Source organism: Cricetulus griseus, chromosome 8 (genome assembly GCF_003668045.3).
Source record: "Cricetulus griseus strain 17A/GY chromosome 8, alternate assembly CriGri-PICRH-1.0, whole genome shotgun sequence".
In the NCBI taxonomy this organism is placed as follows: domain Eukaryota; kingdom Metazoa; phylum Chordata; class Mammalia; order Rodentia; family Cricetidae; genus Cricetulus; species Cricetulus griseus.
This window is the reverse complement of record NC_048601.1, coordinates 41,762,353-41,782,721: the sequence shown is the minus strand read 5'-3', so window position 1 is coordinate 41,782,721 and position 20,369 is coordinate 41,762,353. Positions and strand designations below refer to the sequence as shown.

At 39.2% G+C, this 20,369-nt stretch overlaps 1 protein-coding gene and 1 pseudogene across 1 annotated transcript in view; both read right to left on the bottom strand.

Annotated features, from left to right (window-relative positions):
* Cntn3 (contactin 3) overlaps positions 1–20,369 on the bottom strand; it is a 296,693-nt gene that overhangs the window by 81,137 nt on the left and 195,187 nt on the right. The window lies entirely within an intron of this gene.
* Positions 17,506–19,197, bottom strand: LOC113837028 (annotated as a pseudogene).

Genomic DNA, 20,369 nt, shown 5'->3' with positions numbered 1-20,369 from the left:
TTTTCTCTCTATCCATTTGTTAGCACAAAGATCTGTGTCAAAATTCTGTACCTGTATTAAGTAATGGAAATACAGGCCTAGGCTCTGTAAATAAACTGTAGACATTCATCCTCTGGGTTTTGAAAACAAAAACAAACAAACAAACAAAAAAATGCTACAGTAGACCATGAAGCAACAATTCCCTATAAGGATTTATAAGGTTTAAATGAAACTAATATTCTAGGCAACTAGAAATATGACATAATTTTATTCCCTCAAGTATTCTCTGTGTTCACTCTTTATTAGTGTGTGTGTGTGTGTGTGTGTGTGTGTGTGTGTGTGTGTGTGTGTGTGTGTGTGCTTGCCTGCTTGTACATGCACACACAGCCTATGTGTGATAGGAAAGTTACTTGCCTGCCATGGTAAATATGGTTGTTAGAGGACAAACAAGGTATCTATCCTCACCGTGTTCACCTTATCTGAAACCAGGTCTCTCTTGTTGTTCACAGCTGTGCACACAAGGCTGTGAACTTGCAGAGATTCTCATCTCCATATCCTAGTGCTCCTTATAGGCATTGAGAGTACAAAATGCTGTTGTATTGAATTTGATTTTTCTTTTTTTTACTTTCTCATACGACACATCCCAAACACAGTTTCCCCTCCCACAACTCCTTCTAGTTCTCTCTACTCTCCTCTCCTCAGATAATTCCTCCTCTGTTTCCCTTCAGAAAAGAAAAGGCCTCCTAGAGAGAGAGAGATCAACTGAACATAGCATGTAGACAGAACATGGCATGTAGACAGAAATACAGAAAGTGTAAAAGAGAAAGAAGAAACACAATGAGAGACAGAAGAAGAAAGAAGAAACACAATGAGAGACAGAAGAAAGAGAAAGTGTGAGGGAAGAGATAGGGATTGAAGGTGACTGAGAGGGAGGGAGAGAAGGAGAAGGACAGTGGAAGGGAGGGAGAGACTGAATTTAAGCATCGGTTTTGGGCAGAGGATGGTGAGATTTCTCCTTTTTTTCTTATTTATTCATCTCTCATACAATACATCCCTACCATAGACCCCTGCCACACCTTCCCTCTCTCCTAGTTCCATTGATCCTCCATTTCCCTTCAAAAAGGACCAGGCCTCTTATGGGTATCAACTATACAGGGCATTACAAGATGCAATAAGACTAGCCCCTCATATAAAGGCTGGATGAGGCAACCAAGTAGGAGGAAAATGGTCTCAAGAACAGGCAAAAGAGTCAGAGACAGCCCCACTCCCACTGTTAGGAGTTCCACGAAAACATTCACTAACAACCATAACATAGTTGCAGAGTATTTAAAGCTGACCCATGCATGCTCAGTAATTGCCACTTTCTGTCTCTGTGAGCCCTTTCGAGACCTGCTAGTTGATTCTGTGGGCCATTTTCTTCTTGCGTCCTAGACCTCTCTGGCTCCTTCCCATCTTCTGGAATGTTCCAGAGTTCCAAGGGGAGGGTCCTGATGGATATCTCCAAATTAGGCTCCTGAGTTTTATAAGGGTTCTAAACTCAATTTGTCAGGCTTGCATGAGAAGTGTTTTACCCACAAAGTTATCTTCCTGGCTCCTCTGTGCATACACTTTCTATGCTGTTTCAAAAATGTTTTGAGAGACATAAGCCCATTAAATAAGTTATAAAATACAAAGGTATTCAAACCAGCAGAGGTAATAAAGAGATAATTAATATAGTGAGGTATAAGGTTCTGTAATCAGTAAGCTGGATAAAAAAGAATTCTATGATAATTATCATGGAAAATAAAGTGCCTAAAACTTAAACTATGCTAACATTAAAGTTATTTCTTTGTTTAAAATTTTCAACTTTAAGAAGGTGGAGAATAAATTGATGAGAAGGATCAGTGGATCACAGCACTTGCCTTCAAATGTGACAGCCTGAGTTGAGTTTGATTCCTAGTGACCAGGAAACAGAACTGACTCCATCAAGGTGTCCTCTGACTTCAACAGTTGTGAGTGGCATTTGTGAGTGCATGTACATATCCTCCCTCACATAATATGTATAAAAGTGAGTTAGAAAAAACTCTTTTAAAAATGTAATGATTTTACACATTCTATCTCAAACATACATTTGGGGAGGAATTCTAGACTCAAACAGGGTCATTTAAAAATATTTTTAAACCTGATTTCCTACTGAAACATCTTTAACAATGAATTTTAGATGAAGATAGAAAGGAGATATGCAAGACAGTTACTACAGCAGGAAACAGGTCATGGAACAAGAAGGTGTTTTTCGTTGTTGGCATTTTTAAAATTGAGCTTGCTAAGCCCCGAGAAATGTGCCTTGGTGGACTAACTCAGAAGAATTGAAACAACACTGTAAATTATTAATAACGCTGTGTATCAGAATATGGGAGATGAAATTATTACCACTCTAAAAGTTTGTTTCCATTTATAAATATGAGATAAAATTGATGTCCACTCAACTGAACATCTGACCACACATTCCCCTATGACTTCAGTCTATTCACTCACCCTCTGCCTTTGAAACAATTCAGAGAGGAAAACATACTAAAACCCACACTGCTCATATTTTAAATAGGCAATCATGAATAGAAACCCATAAAAAACAATTTTCTTCATTCCCAAGAAATGGCTGCCATCACTTAAGTGAAGAATTATGGGTTCTTTTAAGATATGGGAAGCTATCCAAGAAAGAATAAAATTAGCTTCCACAAATATTTGTTGAATACTTACAATACACTACATGTTTTGAAAAATACAAATGTGAGTAATAATTAGAGCCTGTGCTTAAAAAATTTACAATTTAATAGCCATATCCATATTCATATGTTTCATGCATAACCAACCCTAAAATGTAATCAGTGTATATGACAATTTATATCAGGGTTGCCCATCCATCAAAGTGTACTTGCATAATCCACAATATCCTATTCTCTGTTTTTGCTATTTTGCTAGTTTGCACAAAACTTGCATAACTATTGCTCTATATGACCAATGGTTGGCTCCTAATCAGATCACTACTTCCTTCCTCTCTCCATTAAACGTTCTGTAACCTTCCCCTTGGTTCTCTACAATCCAGCCTTATTTCCATCTCACAGCCTCTGTCTTAGTTGGGTCTCTCTCCTGAAAGGCATTTTGTCCTCCAGAACTTATTTTTTTTAACTTACTCACATTTCATCTTTTCTTTGTACAAGCTCTGTGAAGAGACATGTTTTCCTCCTTTGTCCCAGATCCTCAAACCTGGAACCCAGCATGACACATGATAGTATTACAGAAGGCATCCAAGGTGGGCATAGTACAGGTTCCTACCCCAAGTGCTTCTCTAGAATCATCTTCTTCCCCCATTCAGAGATTTATCAGTGAGTGAATGGACAGACAATGTGAGGAGGGCTGGAAAGATAACTCACTGGTAAGTGTTTATTCATTTAAAAGTGCTTACTGTTTTTGCAAAGTACCAGGCTTCAGTTCTCAGCACCCACATTGTATCTTGAAACCTCCCATATTCCCAGTTCTAGGGCATCTGATTCCCTCCCTAAACTCTGTAGGTTCCTGCATGCACATAGCACACACATACACACACACATACACATGTACACACACACACACACACACACACACACACACACACACACAGAGAGAGAGAGAGAGAGAGAGAGAGAGAGAGAGAGAGAGAGAGAGAGAATAGATTTACATATAGGGAATGGAAACTGTATTCAGGACATACAATAAATTAATTAATAAAAAGAGAATGAGGTCAATACTTTAGAATAAATATTTCAGTCTCACAAAAGAAGAAAAACCCTGTATTTACAGCAGTAGAAATAAATATTGATCATATCACATATATGAGTTTTTTTCCCAGTAAGACAAAAGCAGAGAGTAGGACAGTTGTTGTCAGGGGTTAGATAAATAACAGAGCAAACGGATTCTGAGTACAGTGGTTCAGCTGTACAGAATGACTAAGCTGAAAATCCCAATGAATGGCATGGGGATTGTGGTTGATATTGTTCAGACATTTGAAATTTGATATGAAAGTTGATAGTAAGTATGTTTACCACATGCAAAAGCATTATACATAGGTGAGGAAGTAGGCATAGTAATTAGTTAAACTCAGCAGTCATTTCCAATTGTACACAATCATCAAAACTTTACCATATTTCTCTTAAGTACATACAATTTTGCCAGGTACACATCAATAAAGTAAAAGAAAAACACCACAAAAAACCAACCATACAAACCAACACTCAAATGACATAAAGAATTTTTATAACCAATGAACTATAGGAAATTTGACACTTTTTCCTGGCAAGTGCTACAAACTGTATCTTCAGGTCTCCTAAAAGTCCAATCTTAAAATAGGCTTGGTGCCCAGCATGGTGCTGTGTTTGATGAAACCTTTAAGATATGAGTCTTAGTGGAGGGGAAGGTCCTGTTTGTTGAGGGCATGGTCTCAGGGGACTGTGAACTCTGCTCTCTTTATCTTCCTGCTGCAAGGGTACTGATTTCGTTCCCATGTACTCCCATCATGGTGTCTGGCCTCAATACAAGCCTACAATAATTAAGTCAATTGAACTTGGACTAAAACTTTTTAAACCATGAGTCAAAACAGTCAGTCCCTTGCAATAAACTGGTTATATGTTATTTATTACTGGGACCAGAATTTAACATGGAACATTGGTGATTTGGCAAACTTGCTAGCTTCAACACTGATTTCTTTTAATGCCATTAGTTGTTCCATGGAAGCATTCACTGCAGGTGGTGAAACCTAAACTAGCTTATACAAACTTCACAAGGAAAAAATTTGGTACTATAAAACAAATCATCTCCCAGCTTCTTATACTCCAGCCACCACAGGGCACACTGGGCACACACAACCAGATATTTCCTGGGTTTCTGATTCACAAAACTGGGTGAGATGACAGCATGAATTGTGCTTTATATCATTGTATTTTAGCATGACATGTTTTGCAGTGACAGTTGGAACACATATTGAAGTGTTTGGAGGATCATCAATAAAATTGTTGCTGCCCGAAATTGTATAACTGACATAAACCACTACAGTGTTCAGGGGAAAGAAGAGCCAGATATTCTGTGGTGAGAAACAACAGTTTCTCATGAGCATAGGAATAAAGCCAAGCTGAGCAACAAGCTGGACCTTCTAAAATCAAGGAGACAGATTCTTATTAGAGTAAATGTCAGGAGAATAAGTGAAGAGTGCAGTAGGGAATCATTTCTTTCTCCTTCACAAAGGGACAGATGAAATTGTCCATCTGGAATAAGAATTTTCTGTTAGATCCGACACAGTTGAGTTTGATGACTGGGATACACACAGTGAACTGAGAAAACTGATTCCTATAAGATGTCCTCTTACTTCCATTTGCACTTGGTAGCTTGCATGTCCGTTTACTTGCTTTTCCCGAAGTAAGTAAATAAAAACTATTCACAAGGTAATCATATGTTGTTGGGACCCAAATCTCAGGGCTTGGCATGAGATCCTAGGCCATGCTTGGCTTGCCACATAGTTAACCTTTACATAGCAGCTCCTTAGAACCTCAGCTCAAGAAAAGAAAACAACTTGACCCAGTCCTCCACGCACAGGCTCAGTCACCTAGGCAACCCTTCCTGGACCTCTTAATCATGAACTCTTTACCCTGCCAAACATCCTCTTTGTGGCTTCCTAATATCCTGCCTACACTAACACCTGGTACACAAACAACACATTCTACCCCTCTCCATATCCTGCTCTACTGACTATATAAGCTAGCCTAAGAAAAATAAAGTTTGCCACATGATCAGAATCCTGTCTTGTGGTCTTTCTGGCTGTGTCTCTTGTCCCCATTCCCTATCTCTGACTTTCTTGCCCCAGGTTGACATCCTGTGGGTCGGGACAGTATGTCTGCTTGTACTCCATTGTGACTATGTTAGACAATCAAGATGAGTTTAAGATATAGCATCTCCTTCCCAATCATAAACACTTTAGTAGAAGAAAACCAAAGTGCATTTTTATACAACTGTGAAGATTGTTCTGAACAATGTGTGTGATCATGGAGATAGAGTAGGGAGACTGAGATGTGTATAAGCACATGTGGAGTTTCGGTGTTTAGTTAAAAATTCTAATATAAAATTCTAAAACTCAATATTATATAGGTAGAAAATATGAATAAGTAAGTCATCAAATTTGAGCACAAATTTTAGTTATTTGGTGCAGTTCTGGCAATAGGCTATCTTGAAGAGGATTCTGAAACCCTGAACTTTGAGATTCATTGATCATCTTTTCCTTACCAAAGTCATAAAACTAACAAAAGATTTCTAAAAGTGCCATAACTTTCACAATCCATAAAATCTAATGGGGAATTATGGATTTAACTATCCCATAGTCATCACACAATTTAACTGATGCAATTTGAGAGACCACTTGTCAGTAATTTCTTTAAAATAATATAGTGATGGAATTTGTTTCCATAACGTTTAAATTACACAAAAGTCAGTTCACCACTCAAAAAAAGGAAGGTTTATTTTTTATTTCTCTTTCTACTTAAAATTTGTTACCTTTAAGATATCCAAATAATACTAACTAAGAAGTTAATTCTTATTAAAGTACTGGTCATTGCTTTAGCTAGATTTCCTGAAGTGCATTATGAGCCACTATAATCCTTAATACTTTATTTTTATCATTTTGGGTGACATTCTATGATATAAATGAGGTCTAGAATGAAAAAAATGTTGAAGGCAGAGACATAAATAATTTTTCAAATTCTAAGTTTTCAATCCTTGTCAAGAGAGTCAAGTAAATATTACCCAACAGATTGCTGAAGGCTACAAGTGTAGGATTCTTGACCCTGGTTCATAAAAAAAAAAAAAAATGAAGCAAAGATTTATGAGTCATGCAAATGCTGATATCATATGGGTGGATAAGTGGTAAACCAAGATATGACCCAGATTTTTCTTGTTTTGTTGTTTCCATATGCTAAAATTCAATAAGGAAATAGATAAAAACTTACATTAAACTTTTTACATAGTAAATAATGTGAATAGCCAGCATCAGACTTCTTGGCAATCAGGCACTAATAACTCATTTAAATAATACTATAAATATCTTCACAGGGAATTAAAGTTCCTTTGTGACTCAATGAAGGTGTGCAGACTGTGGCAGTGTTTTCTTACAGAGTATGGCAGAAAGGCTTTGGTTTTTATGGCTGTCTGTGAATCCCATGGCAGAACAAGGTCTTAGATCACACCATCATGACTGTTTTCACTCATAAATTTTCTCACAGGTAGTTGGGATATGAGAAAATTTCTCATATCCTCTTCTCCTTCCAGCAAAAATCCATGGGAAGTCTGTGCCGAGAAAGCAAAGCACAAAAGAAGAACCTTCTCTGCTCTGTGAGTCTCTTGACCCAGGATGCTCAATCTTCTCTAAGAACATTGCTTACTGTTGCTTCCCTTGGAAGGAGACAGACGGCTCTGCCCCTTGAAGAACTCAGGTGAAGCTATATAACTCCTTATCAATGTACCCTCCTGTTTAGATGGTATTTTCCCTAATCTACCACTTTGTTCCATTTCAAGTCCCAGTGAACCACCTGCTCGATAATGTTATCTCCTTGTCCCAGGTGTCATCTCTTTGTGCTTTTTGAGCAGTGGGGTTATAATCTCCTGCTTCCTGGACAGAAGAGTGGCACCAAGTGTCTGTAGACTGTCCACTTTCATGTTTACTGTCTAAGAATAACAGTTAGCAATAACCCCTTTCTTTGAAAATGTCCCCATGTGTAAAATAAATTATATTATCACTTTATTCATGCATTCTACCTCACTATAATTGATGTCTTAGTTTTCCACTTTGAAAGCTCTTGATGCTTCTTATTCATCTCACTGTCAGCCACTCACCCCAGCACAGAATAAAGATGTGACAAATTAGTGGACAATATGAAGCACCTTCCCTCCAAGAGGTTGATAGGCACATCAACCACTAATCAAATAGCAACTAGCTTCTTAAAGTGCCAGAATCACAGACATTAAGCAAAACTCCCCTTTGTTCTCCAATGGTAGACAGTTGGAGATTGATTTGGAGTTAAAAACATAGGAGGTAAATGTTTCTCTGAGATCTTAGTAGCGGCCAGAAGGCAGATTAATTTCAGTTCACTGAGTTTCTGCCTACCTGAGTGTGAGAGCTATAAGGGAGCAGCTCTTAAATTCTTAAATGCGTGAGTGATAAGGAGAGAGAGAGAGAGAGAGAGAGAGAGAGAGAGAGAGAGAGAGAGAGCTGAGCTTCTGAGCTCTTAGGTATAGGGGAGCAATGGAAGGCTTGAAAAGCCAGAGGAGCCACCCTTGTGTTTTTGACAGCATAAAGGGAAATGACTCCATGGCTATCAGAAAGAAGCCGAGAAACATGAGAAAATACAGATGAGACAGAGATAGAAACTATTTGACCAATATCTTAAGCCAAGGCGAAATGCAGTCAGACCCATTATCTGGATAGCAATGACTTTCACAGGCATGGCGCATTGGATGCTATGGCCTCTAGAAATGGCCCTCACTCTGACACAACAATCCTGGTCTGACAAATATTTACATTCTCCTCTTGCAGTTATTTGATATGACTACTTGAGAGGATTTTCTTAGGCTTTTAAACTAGTTAGTACTAATCACAAAGATTGTTAGACCCCCCGGAAAACTCAGGTATCCGGGGTCCCAGGCCACGACCACTGTCACCCCAATGACCAGGCAGATTCAAGAGCTTGATGCAAACTGCATGAGGCTTTATTGTTTTTTAATGAGCTAACCCATGTTAGCTGGGGTCTTTCACCCACCCGCCATGGCGGCTAGCAAAGACCACTTGAACCGGCTGCCGAGTGATCTTGTAGGGCAGAGTAAGGGGAGTGTCTAGGGGTACGCACAGACTCAGGGCTAGTGTGCCTCCAGGCTTGGAGGGCTTGCCCTGTGTTGGTTGGCCAATTGGTTGTTATGGCCCATAGGCCCTCCCAGGGTGGCTGCTATGCTCTGCGTATCATTGTTGTGTGCTTGTTCATAAAGTATACCCAGAGTCATAAAGCATAGCGCCACCAGCTAACTTCTAATTGGTTCCTTGTCACAAGGCAGGCACCTAACCTCTAGTGACTAAGGCAAGGTCATAGCGAGCATGTGTTACTGTCATGGCTGCCGAAATGGGGGGCTGGTGCCTTCAAGATAAGGTAGGATGAATAAGAAATTGTGTGTAGATTTTATTTAACATATTGCTTATATGAGCGTAATTCACTGTTTATGATGTCCAATCCTGGGGGTTCTATCAAATGAACATAGTCACATAAGTAGAATTTACTATAAGCAAGAATTATACATTTCCCTTTCCACTAAATTGTCCCTGGATCCCCCAAGTCATACTCCCCACCTGATCACAATAATCACTTCTTTTCTGCCCCCAACCCAGAACCTTCTCTAGTGATACAATATCTATGGAGCCATGCAGTATATAAAGCCCACTGAATGTCAAGGACAGTTTCTATGTACAAAAAGATAGATTAAGGATTGGGTACACTGTTTTTAAAAAACTACCTAGATTGTGGTTATTCATATTTGAAATATATCTTTACAATTTTTATCTATAAAGCATTTCCATATCTGCATAGAATCTTTGGAATGATTTTAATGTGTCTAATTAGGAATAATTTGCTATTCTTGGATTTTCTTTTAAGTTATGGTCATTTCAATAAAATATGTACTATTAAATGAATGGCCTAATTTTGAAAACTAAGTTGCAAATGCATCTTAAGTACCACTAAGTGATGCTACAAATTATTTCAAATAAGCTAACTCTTTATTTCTTCTTGTAATTCACATCTCTTCATATTCTCATCTCTTGTTTTCAATTTTACTTTGCTTAAGGGAGGCAAAATATCCAGTTTAATTTATCTCTCTTGAAAACAAATGATTTTAGGTGAATAAATAAATGGCAGGAAATTAAAACATTGAAACCTAGTAAAATATTGTTGGATGCTTGTGGGGGACCAAATAATTCTGTTATGAAATATTTTGGGGCCCAGCCTCCAGCTTCAGCAAACAGGGGCACTGGAAAGCTCCGCCCACTATTGTATTGTTAATTGCCAGTAGGGCTACTATTGTTTACTATGGCCTCAGGGTAATATGCCTCCTATTTGCATCTCTGTGGGCCTAAGCATCTGAATAGGCCTGCACCTGGGTGGAGGTGCCAGGTGTGTGAGGAACTAGGGAGGACAGGAATTAGGGGCAAGCAACCAGAGCAGAGAGGAGAACAAGGAGAGAAATGGTTCCCTCGTGGTATTGGCAGGATGGTTAAAAAACAGCAGAAAAGATGGCTAATAAAGAAATGACTCTAGTTCTACAACATGGAACTGAGAGCTCTCTAAAGATGACAAGATGCCTGTGTTTGGTATTTATCGCTGCTGGGTTACTAGGAGTTTCCAGGTCCACACACCCCCTACTCAGGCCAAACCTATGACTGTCGTGGGTTAAAGCTGAGACATGCCGGGCAACCACAGATGCTAAAAGGGAGAGGGCATTTCTTTTCCTCTGAGAACTGCTTCTTGTGGCTTTGTGAAGTAGTGAATGATGGAAGAAATAAATCTTTACTCAGTACTGAATGCTTTTAATTTTGAGATTTGGAATAATTTTTTAAATGCTGACCTTTACTTAATAAATCAAGTAAGAGATGAAATAATGAAAACAGGCCTCTCTACTTATAACTTGAGTGACTACAAGTTTCAGAGTATGATGCATGTCCTCTTCTACTAATGATATCTACCTTCACATATAATTATGTTCACTGTCCCATATTAGGGGTCAAATCTACATGTATAAAGATGCCCAAATTTCCTCAGGTCTTTCATTAGTTCCAATTTCATACTGATATTATCCATCCAATGCCATTCTACTTTCTGTAATTATCTTTACATCTATTATCTATTTATTCACCTATTTGTCAATAATGTATTTCCTTTCCATGATATCTAACTCTATGTAACCTTTCTATAACTAATATACATCGATCCACATCTCTACCTATCTTTCTAGCAAGCTACTGATACCTATTTGTCTATCAACATACCTATTAATTATTCATCATCAATCCCTCCATCTACCATCTGTCTGTCCCTCCATAATATCTATAACTTGTTCTATATCCATCCATCTACATATAACCTATCTATCACTATCATCTTATCTTTTTATCTCTGTATACATGCATCTATCTATATATGGATCTATCTATCTATCTATCTATCTATCTATCTATCTGTAATATGTCTGTGGGTCTGTACATACAACTATGTAGCTGGCTTTGTAATTTAACACGACTTAATGTGAACTCAGCATATTCTTCCCAACTCTGCATTTTCTGTTAAGTTTCTTTGTAATATTGACTCCATCTACCATGATCCCTGATGTCTGAACCAGAAATCTAGGACTTCTCCCTGCTATCTATCTTCACATCCAATCACAAACCCCCTGAAGCACTGCCAAGTTAAGCCTTTACTGAATTTTCCAGTCTTCTCCGTATTCCACTGCTATTTGTGTAGCTATGGCCATACTACTTTCTCCCTCAGACCGGTGGGTTACTGATGACTGACTCTTGTCTTCAGTCTTCCATTTCCTTCAGTCCACCAGTAGCACTGTTATTATTATTTTTTTAACATAAGTTTGACCTTTTAACCCTGTCACTTTGCTTTATTCTGTTGCTTCCCAGTGCTATGTGGAAGAATAAAAGTTATATAGGTTTCAGTGATACAAATAGAATTACTGCCCGTAGGCAAAATGTTAAAGGGAGCTTCCTGAAGGTGCTATTTAAGGAGCAGAGCATCGACTCTTATGAAATCTATGATCACCTTGAACTTAATAATATCTAGTTCTCAGAACATAGATAAATTGTTATTTATAAATTACCAAGTCTAATGCATACTGTTATAGCAGGTGGAGCAGACTCAAGCAATACCCATCCCTAACTGTCACTGAATCTTTGCATGCTTCTGCTTCTAGTTGGAATATTCTTCTCTAGCAAATCCCTTGAATCTTTCATGTCTTGTTATAAAAGTTTTGTAAACTTGACCCACAATGTGGAGATGCAACCTTCTCGGAGAAATTTGAATAGCCTGTACTTTGCCAATAGAGTTTTGATGTAATTGCTCTATCACCTGTCTGGCCATAGAAAAGCAACAAAGAGTAGCAAGTAATTTTCTAATACAAAGGAAATATCTTATGCCTGACATGCATTCAGAACTCAAACTGTTTTCAAATGTATAAACAAAATGAGGACTTAAGAGACCAGAAATTAGCCGGGCGTTGGTGGCCCACGCCTTTAATCCCAGCACTCGGGAGGCAGAGGCAGGCAGATCTCTGTGAGTTGGAGACCAGCCTGGTCTACAAGAGCTAGTTCCAGGACAGCCTCCAAAGCCACAGAGAAACCCTGTCTCAAAAAACCAAAAAAGAGAGAGAGAGAGAGAGAGAGAGAGAGAGAGAGAGAGAGAGAGAGAGAGACCAGAAATTGGTAGGAAATGGTGGCACATGACTTTAATCCCAGCACTTGGGGGTGGAGGCAGAGGCAGAGGCAGAGGCAGAGGCAGAGGCAGATGGATCTCTGGGTTCAAGGCCAGCCTGGTCTACAGAGAGAGTTCCAGGACAGCCAAACCTACACAGAGAAACTCTGTGTTGAAAAACAAAATGTTTCTTATGTTCAAAACCATCCATGGCAGTTTCTCAGAAAATTGGGAATCAATCTACCTCAAGACCCAGCAATACCACTTTTGAGCATATACCCAAAGGAGGCACACTTATACCACAAGGGCATTTGCCCAAATGTGTTTATTGCAGCATTATTTGTACTGCCCAGAACCTGGAAACAACCTAGATGTCCATCAACCAAAGAATAGATAAAGAAAATGTGGTACATTTACACAATGGAGTACTACTCAGCTGTAAAAAATGATAACCTCATTAGATTTCCAGGAAAATAGGTGGAACTAGAAAAAAATTCTTCCCAAATAAGGTATCCCAGACACAGAAAGACAAACATGGTATGTAGTCACTGATAAGTGGATGTTAGACTTAAAGCAAAGGATAACCAGCCTACAATCCACAACTCCAGAGAAGCCAGGAAACAAGGAAGAAGTCCCTAAGAGAAACATACATTGATCCCCAGAAAGGAAGAATAGACAAGATATCCTGAGTAAATTAGGTGGTAGGGAAGTGGGGAGGGAAGAATGGGAGAGGGAAGGAGAACATGAAGGATCAAAAAGACCTGGTTGGAGGATGGACAGAGAGGAAGAAAAAGGAAAGAGATACCTTGATAGAGAGAGCCATTATTTTATGGGGTCACCCCAAAATCTGGCACTGGGGAAATGCCTAGGAATCCACGAAGATGATGCCAGATAAGAATCTAAACAATAGTGGAGAGGTTGTCTTAACTGGCCTTTCCTATAATCAGATTGATGACTACCTTAAATGCCATCATAGATTCTTCATTCAGTAACTGATATAAGCAGAGCTCCTGGAGTCCAGTTGAAGAGAGGGAGGAGTGATACTATGAGTAAAGAGCTCAAGACCATAATGAGGAAACCCACAGAAAGTGGGAGCTCACTGACTCTGAACTGATAGCTGGGGAACCAGCATAATAGTGAACCTGGCTCTCTGAATGTGGGTGACAGTTTGGTGGCTTGAGTAGTTTGTGGGGCCACTAGCTGTGGAACCAGAATTTATCCCTAGTACATGAAATGGCTTTTTGGAGCCCATTCCTATGGAGGGATACCTTACTAGGCCTAGGTACAGGTGGGAGGGACTTGGTCCTGCCTCAAGTGATGTGAGAGACTTTGTTGATTCCTCATGGGACTCCTCACTCTCTCTGAGGGGTAGATGGGGGAGAAGGTGGGGAGAAGGGGAGAATGAAAGGATGAGAAGGACAGGGAACTTGGATTGATACATAAAATAAGATTGTTTTAAAAATTTAAAAATGCCTTATTAGTATAGGGTGGTTCTCAAAAATTTTGATTCAATTCTCAAGTTTGATTAAAAATTCTACTTTAGGAGTATCCCTCTATGTGGAATGGACTCCCAAAGTCCACATCTACACGGGGGTGGCCCTAGGCCCTATCCCAAAGGATATGACAGACTCTGATGACTCACTATGGAAGGCCTCACCTTCCCTGGGTAGCAGAAAAGGTATGTGATAGGTAGGGTTTTAGTTGGGGGGTGTGGTAGGTGATGAGTGGAGGGAGCAGTAACTGTGATTGACATTTAAAACAATCTTGTTTCTAATTCAAAGAAAAAGAAAAAGAAAAAATCTACTTTGCTGATATACAGAAACTGACAAACTTGGTAGAAAGACTTATGTAAACGTATTGTATGATTTATCTAGTCATATATAATTAATTAAAGTTATTATAATTTTATCCTTTCAAAATCTAATTTAGGGGATTATTCCAATTCTTTTGTATCTGTTGATGTGTGCTTTGTTGCCGAATATGTGGTCACTTTTAGAGAAGGTCCCATGTAGTGCTGAGAAGAAGGTATATTCTGTTGTGTTTGGAATGGAATGTTCTATACACGTCTATTAAACCTAATTGGGTCATAACTTCAGTTAGTTCCTTTGTTTTTTTGTTAAGTTTCTGTCTGGTATTCATATCCAGTGGTGAGAACAGGGTGTCGAAATCTCCTACTACAAGTGGGGTTTTATATGTTATTTGAGTTTTAGTATTGTTTCTTTTACAAATGTGGGTGCTTTTGTATTAGGTGCATAGATATTCAGGAATGAGACTTCATCTTGCTGGAATTTTCCCGCGATGAATATGAAATGTCCCTCTTCACCTCTTTTGATTAATTTTAGTTTGAAATCTAATTTGTTAGATATTAGGATAACTACACCAGCTTGATTCTTAGGAACATTTTATTGGAAAATCTTTTCCTAACCTTTACTCTGAGAGTGCAAACTTGTACATCTGCTTTGAAAATCAGTATGGTAGTTTCTTTAAAAATTGGGAGTCAATCTGCCTCAAGACCCAGCAATAACACTCAGGGGTATATACCCAAAGGATGTACAGTCATACCACAAGGACGTTTGCTCAACTGTGTTCATAGAAGCATTATTCATAATAGCCAGAACCTATAAACAACCTAGATGGCCCTCAACTGAAGAATGGATAAAGAAAATGTGGTACATTTACACAATGGAGTACTACTAGCTGTAAACACCAAAACAAAACAAAACAAAAAACAATGACATCATGAAATATGCAGGAAAATGGATGGAACTAGAAAAAAAATTCTAAATGAGGTAACCCAGTCCAAGAAAGATAAACACAGTGTGTACTCACATGTAATTGGATATTAGACATAAAACCTGCCTAAAATCAATGACCACAGAGAAGCTAGGTAATAAGAGGAACCTTAATAGAGACAAGTATCCACCTGGAAGGGGAGATATAAGGATCTTGTAACATGAAAAAAATAAAAGATCCAAAGAATGATATTGGTGTTCAAACTTCAAGCTGAATGTCAGAAAAGCAAAGTAGCAGGCCACTAGCTCTTACCACTATATCAGGCTGAATGGGTTGATCCTGGTGCCTCTCCTCAGCATGGCTGGAGAATGAATATCTCCTGAATCCTTGCTCCTGTCTTATATACATCTCTAGTCCTGGGATTAAAGCATGAGCTCTGTTTCTCTTTTAGATTAATTTAATATTGTGTATCCCTAGATGGCCTTGAACTCAGAGAGATCCAGCTACCTCTTAATCCTGAGTTGTAGGATTAAAGGTATGTACCATCACCTCCTAGCTTCTGGCTGCTGAAATTAAAGTTGTGTACCTGGCTTGTAAAAATAAAATGAAATATAATTTAGACTTTAAATGACACCGTAATATAGATTACTTGCTCAATAGAAATGTATTTGTTGGTTGGGATGTGCCTTATTGATACAGATCTATACTGTTATGGATAGTTCAGTGCCCAGATTCAATATCCAGCACCTCAAAGTAAGTAATTAAACAAGTAAAGATTAAGTAAGTATATTTGCTGCCAGTAGCCTACATTCATAGGGAACTGGCATTTTTTCCCTTTTGACTCAGATAGAGCAGTAACCATCATTCTCTTTCTCCTGAAAAACAGACTCCACAGTAGTCATAGGACATTACCCTGTGTAGTAGCTACACATCCATACTGCCCAACTTCTTTTGCTGTTATCTTAGCCAAGGGAATATATTATTGATAAGGTGAAAAAAGAAAGTACCAGATGGAACTTCTTGGAATTCATTTAAAAAATGCTCACATTTATACCTTCTTCCTGCTCTTCCTAGAGTTAACACTCACTCAGCAACTGATGTTCAAGTAGTCCTCTAGATTAATGAGGTATACTGGTGGGGCACCAAACCAAGGGCCTGTGTCTCCATGGAGTCAGGTTAGCCTGGAATGTCTATCTTTAGAAAGAGCAACCAAGCACTGAACATGCAGAGAACTAGAACCTCTTTAAGTTATAATTTCTTTTAATATTGTGCATGCAATGAAACTCACTTTTACTATTCAACATATCTGCCAACATAAGGTGTGTGTGTTAAATGATTATATCATTGCATCTAAGACACACAGGTAATGTCTCTTTTAATAGGTAAGGAAAGAAAGGTTGGGAGGTCTCACATAACTGATCCTAAGACATCGAAGTAGCAAGCAGGCAAGTTGCAAATTCCTGTTTACATTCCAAACTTACACTCTTTCCCAAGACATCATTGTATATTGTGCAGGGTAAATCTCTCCTTGGGTGCCTTGGATAATCCCTTAATCTTTTTTATCCCCATTTAAAATTAAGGTTATAGACCTCTGTTTAGGATGTATACTGCTGTGAGGACAAGTAGGCTTACCATTGTGCAAAGAACTGGAGCCCTTAGAAAAGAACTAATCTATGACTCACACAGTCAAAAGAATGACTAACCTAAGAGGCCTTAACTTATATAGTTATATTGGAGGTCTTAACTTACAGAGTAGCCAAAACTAAGTATTTTGACCACAAAGTGTACTTGTTTAAGCCTATTTCCAAAATCCAACACTAAGTCAGTCAGTCACATCCTCCTTCTGTTTAACTTGTTTGGCTGTGTCAAGACACAGTTACTTTGGAGTTTCTATTGTTCATTTGAATTTGTATCTTTTTAATTTTTTTTTATTTAAGACCTTTAATAACAAGTGCTTGCAGTTTGTTGACTTTTTTTTAAAAAAAAATCAAGTTGTAAGCTTTTATTACAAATTAAGTGTGAAGTTCTTAAAAATATCAAATTGACCAGATATGAAACAATTTAAAAACCATTAAAGGTGTATTGTGAAAAAGCAGACCTTTGAAAAAAAAAAAAAAAAACACGTTTGTCATTACCAAAAAGAGACATTTTGAGGCAAAAATAATAAAAACCTCATGCTGCATAGACAATGCAAATAGTTCTAGTGTATCTGGTCAAAAGGCAAAAACAAGCACTTAAGGTCTTCAGCTCCAATCTTTGTTCATTTCTTATTGCTTGAATTTCATATTCATTTCTTCTTGTTGGATGACCAAACCAGATGATGACAGAGATGGTAAGCCGGCATTTCCTCAGCCCCACTCTGGTCAGCCTCAGCTGGTGGATCTGCAGCTTTTGTCTCTTTGCCATCTTGTGGTTTAGGGTTCTCTGGGCATCTGTTCTGGTAATTGAAGTTGCAGTGATACCAACGTTGAGGTGGCTTCTGACCCTGGGTCTCATCTCCTTGATTTTCCTTGTCCTCTTCATTGCCATCCTCTCTATACTGTCTTTGGCAAGGAGGGCCCCTGCGGAATCGTGGTCTGTAACCCCGATACATATTCTGTCTCACTGGTATATGTTCTTCTCCTGTACTCTGGTTGTCAGCATGCTCTATGACTTCTGCTTGAACAGGAAGGTTGGAATACTGCAGTCGAGACGGCCATAGGGTCTCTGCAAGTAGTAAGGTGGGAACCTTCACCTGCGATAGGACCAGCATTGTTGGGTTTGGCCTTCAGGACCACTTTCTGATCCCTCATTCTTTTTCCCACTCTCACTATTTTGGTAATTGCTTGGAGGACCCCTTCGACGTGGATAGCTTCTATAATGGTTACGGGCTGCTGCACGTTTACTGCCTTGAACTGGAACTCCACCCAGGCCTATAACATTTGCTGCCCTTGTACCCTTTTCTCCTTCAACAACATCAAACTCCACAGTCTCTCCATCTCCTACACTAGCAAGATAGTTCCTGGGGTTATTCTTCTTTATGGCAGTCTGGTGTACAAATGAGTCTTTCTTGGTGCCATTCCTGTTGGTGAGCCCGTAACCATTCCTTACATTGAACCGTTTTACTGTTCCCCAAACCTTCCTTGCTATGAACTTCTTGTCCTCGCCGGAAGTTTGCTGCCTATGTGAGGCTGCCAGGGCAGCAACTACCTGCTCTGCTGCTGCAGCAGCGCGGAGAGGGCAGAAGCAGGGGAGGCAGCCTGGGCAGTGTGGAGGTTGCTGGGCCTAGATGCTCATGGTTGGGGTTGTGGTGACTGCCGGCTGGCGATGGCTGTGGCTCCTCCCCGGGTGTGATGATGACTAAGCCTGGGACCGTGGTGGGGGCTCTCAGAGCTCTCTGGGGTCTGCCCTGAATTTGTATCTTAATAAAGATGTCTCCTATTATATAAAGGAGCAATTGTGGCACGTGCGGCTTTATGGATTCTTATGAAAATACCTCCAGACCTGTAATATAAAAGCTGTTCGTTTGTAGTAAGGCTCTGTGTAATTTAAGAAAAGGAAATCCATGGACTGTGGCAGAAGATTTTACTGCTTGTTCAATGTCCTCTCACTTCCCAAAATAATGTTTGTAGTTCTATGATTGAAAAAGCCTGATACCACCCCCACGATGCTAGACTCCTGCACAAAAGCTGGCACTGAAGTATCTCAGAAGTTATACTCAAGGCTCTCATTAGCTGGAAGCATGTTCAAAAGTGGATCAGTTGTGTAGAGTTCTGTGTGAAGTTTCCTATCTTTGCTTATTCCATCACCACAAATGTAAGCCCTCAACCTAAAATACCAACATAGGTCCCATTGGCTAAAATTGAGGTGACAGGGTTACATTCCTTCTAACGACCCTAGAGTCATGTGTGCTTACCCACACTGTCAGGGCTGGAAACCTGTTCCCTGGCACGATGGAGACAGGCACTCTGTCTGTTGTACCTTCCAGTCTTTTAAGCATCAACCCACTGCAAGGTCCATTGTTGCTTTCCTCTGACCCGTTTCCTTGATGACCACCTTTCTCAAACTGTCCTTGTGCCTTTCTCTTCCTCTCTTATTTAATTTCAAAAGCCCAGGTGATTTGTTTGCTTGTACTTATGTTAGTTTTGCAGTTTAATCTCTCTATTTTAAAATTGACAAATCAGGGCTGGCAACATAGTTCAATGAGTAAAGGTTACTGCCACCAAGCTTGACAGTATGAGTTTAATCACCAGAAGTTACATGATGGAAAGAGAGAAGTGATTGCCACAGGATCAGAGTAGTACATATGAGCTCTCTCTATCTCTCTCTCCTTTCAGACTTGTATATACACTTGCATACAAGTAAATGAATAAATAAATGTAAAAAAGAAACCTTGTCCAACTGGCAACCTTAATTTGTTATTTTAATTTCATTTTGTCACTTGTATAGGTAAATCTTCTTGTCAACCTGACAGAATCTAGAATCAACTGAAAGGCAGTGTCAGGGCATGTCTTTGAGGGAGTTCCTAGGTTGGGTTGAGATGGGAAGACCCATTCTAAATGTGAGAGGTACTATTTCATGGGCTGGGATCTTGGAGCCTCCAAAAAGGAGAAAAGATGCCGAAAAGTCTATTTGCTTCCTGACTGTGAACACAATGTGAACAGCTGCTGTAGCTACCATGAAGTCCTCTCTATGATGGACTGTAGCCTCTCACCTCAAACTGCAAGCCAAAATAAACCCTCTTGTCTTAAGATGATTTTTGAGCCACAAGAAATGTAACTAATACATCACTTAACACAACAAAGCCAAAGGTTTCCAGGGCAAAGGCATGAGCCCTCTGGGCCTATTTCTCAGCCATCACAAGTTTACTTCTAGGAAGAAGTAAACATTTAGTCAATAGTAATAGCAGCCACCATACATGCTTACTCTCTGGCAGGAATTGATCAGCAAGCTTTATGTGTGTTCATGCATTTCATCTCCATAACAAGCTTCTCAACATGAGGGAATAACTGCTACCATCATCCCCTTAACAAAGATATAAGGCATGGAGTTTTAGGGATACTTCAGAGAGCTAGTAAAACGTGGAGTGAAGACATGAACCCAGATAGAACAGGTTCAGAATCCAAGTATTTAATTAAGTCTCCTTCTGTTCCTTCATTCCAATATTATAAT